This window comes from Anoplophora glabripennis, unplaced genomic scaffold (genome assembly GCF_000390285.2).
Source record: "Anoplophora glabripennis isolate ALB-LARVAE unplaced genomic scaffold, Agla_2.0 scaffold562, whole genome shotgun sequence".
NCBI classification, from domain to species: Eukaryota; Metazoa; Arthropoda; class Insecta; order Coleoptera; family Cerambycidae; genus Anoplophora; species Anoplophora glabripennis.
In genome coordinates, this window is record NW_019416696.1 from 23,573 (window position 1) to 29,266 (window position 5,694).

The window sequence follows — 5,694 nt, forward strand, 5'->3', positions numbered from 1 at the left end:
ACCTAAAACAAGAGGTAGAAACTTTCAATAATAAGAAATACATATTTTGTATATACAGGGTGTTAATTAAGTATGTACAATTCAACATACGATTATTTGGGTGATTTTAAGACAAAAAGTCCATATAAACATTGGTCCGCAGATGCTTCGTTTTCAAGATAAGAGATGTTAAACTTTTGTAAACAAAATTGCTATTTCGTAAATATCTTAAACATCCTTTACCCAATTTTGTTGTAATTTGGCAGTGTTACTTGTAGCGTTAAGGGGCTAATTTAACCCTAACTTGATTAAATTTATTAAGTCCAGTGGCGTCCCGAGCGGTACCTTAACGAATATTTTTTGACAAAAAAGATGTACGGCACTGCCTTTTTTGTAATTTTTGTATATTTTTTTAATTAAGCAACTAAAAATAAAACTTTTTTTGTCTCTTGAATATTTTTCGTATCTTGATTAATTTTTGTAGAAAGAAAATAAAATACACTACAATATCAACATTGTGATTTTAAAGAGTGATTCCTATAATTAAAATAAACAAAATTACAATTTTTTTCTGAAACTGATCTGAAGGATTTCGAGATTCGACAAAGATAAGATATCAAAAATGGTTTGCATAGTTACTCAATATGGTACAGTGCGATTTCCTCATTGTATCAACATATAATATTAACAACACTTGTCATAATCAGAAGGAATTTGAAAAGATTGATTGGACTGTCAGAAATTCCAACCCCTCTTAATTCCATTGTCACAGATTAGTTTATCTTGAAATTTTATTTGAAAGTAACTACTATAGAGGAACTTCACTATATCAAGTTTGACATCTTCAATTACTTTTTATTCATTTATTTACTCATATGTATAAGAAGAATCACTCCCTAAAATTGGACACACTGCCGTTTTACACTCCGTATAAAAAAAATATTGGTAAACTTAATTAAGGTATTTTGAAGAATTTTAATGCGAATTTTGAAAAAAAAAACAAATAATGAAGCGAATAATAGTTAACAAAAATTCTCCTAGTCTGTAACTAAATAATTTGCATGCTAATCTAGTTTATCGATTTACATACATTACCTAAAAAACTGTAAGTTTTAAGTCAATGAAGACATCGGTAAGGTTTCAGGTTAGTATTACACTTTATGAGCTTTTTTATAAATCCATTATGTCAATATAGTGCAGTAGATATCTTACAAAGTATAACGATAGTTCTGAATGTTTGTAGCACACTAAGTATCCTTTTGCAATTTATTATTGAGGCTATATCTTTGAACAACTACAGTTTATCATTTTCTTACTTACACTTACAGATAAATCACAATACATTATTTTGAAAATTATTACAAGTTACTAAGAAAATATGTTTTTATTATTTATTTTGATGTATATTATTTTTATTATTATATTTTTTTATTTTTTTGATCTCTACTTTGTTTGCATAGCTTTTACCTTTTCAGTACAAATTAGAAATATGAATACCTACGGTTAGATAAATTTATTATTCATGAGGGTGTTCGAAACGGAGGTACTTTTCGACTTATCTAGATATTTATATTAATGCTCTAAATTCTAAATTATTTCCTGATATTTTTAGGGTAAGTAGTATATATAAAAAATAACACTTTTTATACAAACTAACTAAAGAGGATAGTGGATATCATATTTTTTTAGATATCCTAAAAGTCTTTCAATATATCTTATTCGTATTTTAAACTAAAATCGTGCATGTTGCATTAGTTGTAGCCTTAAGAGTTATTTTTGTTTCGTTCTAAACAATTTAAACAAAAATATTAATCTAGAGTACAAAAAAAAAACAAAAATACCCTTCAGTCAAATGTTTACATATGAGAGTGCATAGCGTAATACTTTCCTCGATATCAACCGCGTATGCATTGAAATGTCAAATATTTTGTTTCATTTTCATAAAAGAGGAACTTTAGTTCTATTATCGCTTAAAGAAAATAATAATAATAATTTATTTAAGCAACGACGTAACTAAAGCAGAAAAATGGGATAAAAATCAAAATGTAAGGAATAGAATAGTTACACTCTGAAACTACACAATTAGTTAATTCATAGGTATCTCCTTTCAGGAAAAAGTTTACACAAGAAAAATATCGAAGAAAATTTCGTGGAATATACTTTTTCATTTTCGACACATTATTGTGTTAGACCCTATAAGATTACGGTCAGTAATAAGTACTAGGTCATATTATTCTGCTAAGGTGATACCTGCATCTTACATACTTCTTAGGAAAAAATAATAATTGAAGTTATCGAGAGTTGCTGTTAATTTTGTAACTACTTGGTTTCGCGGACTATAAAACGTTTTCATCTTCTGAATTTTTCTATAGCTAGAGATCATATAATGTTTATTCTATTATTACTTGCTTCATCTTTTGGAATGTGTATGATACCTTGCCATCAGTCAGTGTGGCACAAATTGAAGGAAATTGATTGGTTATCTATGGAAGACAGAAGTTTGTTACATAGCTGTTCCTTATATCATAACATTATATTGACAAAAACACCAACATACCTGTCTGATAAAATAGTAGTTAGGTATATAATGTACATATAAATGCGGGTATCCATTTGTGTCAAATGCCCCGTAACGTAACACCGAACATGTTACGTTACAGCCAGTGGAGACGGAAAATTGTTGCATGGTGCGTGTAACAAATTTGACACGCGTAACTAATCCGGGACGAACCATCAGTTGTCGGTTTTTAGTCGTTGCATCAAAGGAATGCAACAGTACTTTGTAGTATGCAGTATGGTGTGGGATCAGTCTGTTTTCTGCAGTGACTAGAAAGAGTGTGTTTTCTGTGTTTGTGCCACGGAGTGGAGTAAAGAAAAGATTTCCGGAGCTTTCCGTTTCTTATTCTTCAAAATTGTACGATTAATAAAAATATATCACGCTGCTGCTAACTGCAATTGCAGTGACAAATCCATTATTGCAGTCAGGTTCATACTGTGAGTTTATGTTCCTGTGTCGTCTCGTAAGCTTATTTTGTTACGTTACGGAATGAATGATACGACCAAAACCGCACATACTTTCGCAGCGAACCATGTCACCTTTTGCAACAGGCCGTAACATGTTGTTACGTTACGGAGCATTGCCACAAGTGGATACCCGCCTTAAGAGACACTTGATATAATATGAAGCTTCATCTCCCTAAACACACAACATCTATGTTTAAAAGATCTTTTAGTTAGTGCGTCTACAAAATTTATAATTTAATTCCAGACAATATTAAAAATATGCACAAACTACATTTTAAGAAGCATCTAAGCATTTATATTTTCAGGTGAATTTAAAAGAAGTACTAACTTCTAAATAGGCTGATCTACTATATTTATTTTAATATATTTAATTTAATTTGTTATTAGTAAATATTTTTTTACTAAGTAAATAAATTTAATTACAAAATAAATTTCACCCTCGAGGCAGAAGGTACCAATGGCTAAGTGTAAGAGTGGAAGCACGATTTTGTTCAAACAGTCTTTAGAAATACTGAAAGGAAAACAAATTTTGTTAGACAGCAAAAAGATAAATTATGTATGTAGACGATAAAGGTTCCATATATATTGAACTATTGGNAAATTTGAAAAACACTTTGGAGGGATAAATGTGCATTTTTTGGAGTGATTCGAATATTTCTACACGCAGCTTTAAATAAAAGATTAACAAAACCTACAATAAAATATGTTTTATATTTACGAAAAAAAATTAAACCATCAATTTCATTACGAATTAATGGCGGATTTCTAAAAAAATATCAAAACGGGAAAAAGTCAGTGGTGCACCATTTTTTTTATTAAAAATGTTTATGGTATTCTCGCAGGAACGCCACTGGTGCAAATAGAAATATTCGCATCACTCCAAAAAATGCACATTTATCCTTCCAAAGCGTGTTTCAAATTTCGGACCAAAATGTTTAAAACTCTGAAATAATTAATAAAAATAAATAAAAAATTAAATTTAAACACTATGTATCTCGGAAACGAAGCATATTTCGACCTCCGTTTATATGAACTTTTTTTTCTAAAATTAACATTGGCAACCACCCCCTAAAATATTTAGCACTTATTTACAAACACCCTGTATATGCGCTAGCGTAAAAATAAAAAGTTATGGACATCGAATAGGACAGACTCGAGAAAAAGAATAGCTTTAGTTCTGCTTTTTATTAACTACATAAATTTGTACTAATCATAATATACATTTATTTGTTTTAGTTTAACAGCAAATTTGAAATTATTCAGAAACGGAAATGTGTATTTTTTCTATCCAATGTCAGACCTAAATTACCGTATTCTAAGTATTTCAGTTCGCTAATAAACAAACATCAGCAAATATACACGCAGGCAAATCAACTCACATCAAAAATGCATTATTTAGTAAATACAACTATATGTTTATACAACTATTAAATGGCTGAACTTTCTAATCGAAAAGTCGGCTATATTGTTTCTGTTAATAATTTTTTCTTACTTACAGTATTACTATTAACATATTTCTCTTTGTTTCTTTCCCCTCTAAATATCTTGTATCTGCTATGTCTAGTTTATTTGTAAAATATTCCTCTATATATCCTTCGATATTGAAGATTTCCATCCCCCATGTCTCTTTAAGGCAATTAAATCTGCCCCAGTATTAACCAAAATGGTCGCAATGGATCGACGGAAACAACGTATTGTGTATTTATTTGCATTTCGCAAATTAAAAATTTTGCGATAATTTATACTAAATCATCTACAGGGTGTCCCGGAAAAAGGTATACTTGTTGAATATCCATAAAATAGATATTTTATGAGATAAACCCGTTTAAATAGGTAGGTACCATATAATTTGAGACATTTTATTTAATTGAAACACAGATTTAATCGTGGTTGGCTTTGACATGTCAGAGTAAGCCAAAGGCAATTAAATTGTCAAACTTNTCTCTAGTACGATAATAGTTTGATTAAAAGACAATTGTAGGCAATTATAGTTGACGCAATGTATTGAAATTAAAACAAAAATATTTTCATTTCTTATAGATACACAATTTTTTTTTTTTTCAGTGAATATATCTGCACGTAAAATGGATAGATATATTCTAAAATTGTTATTAAAAAAAGAGATACTATGGTACAAGTAGTAACAAACGATTTTTTTAATCGGGTAAAACAAGGTCACCAAATCCTTAATTTCATTAGAAGTATTTTATATTTAAATCTGAATCAACCGAACGGCTTAACATTAATCTACTTACTTTGAAATCAACTTACAACACGCCACTCACACTGCAGTAAACAAACTGAAGCCAAATGATATCAACAAGTAGTGCCCCGTGCCTTATATATAAGGCTTCCCTCCACCTTCGTCCTGTAAAATTTTATCAGGCTTTCCGTTTATACAAAATCTATAGCTTATTTATAATACTTTTCTGTGCTACTGAATATTTGGATATACAAGTATTTCCAAGAGAAATTGCCCAGTATCACAGAAATGAGGAGCTTTTTGCAAAAACCAATCCATTCTCTAAAATTTGTGGGAATACTGGAAAACTATTACTAATTCAATTAGAGCTTAAAACACTGGACTGGTTTCGTTTTGTTCTAATTAAATTTTAATTACGTAAATATAAAATAAGAGTCAAAAGGGTTGTAATTTTCTTCTGTAACCTGATTACTTAAAGATCTCCAAAT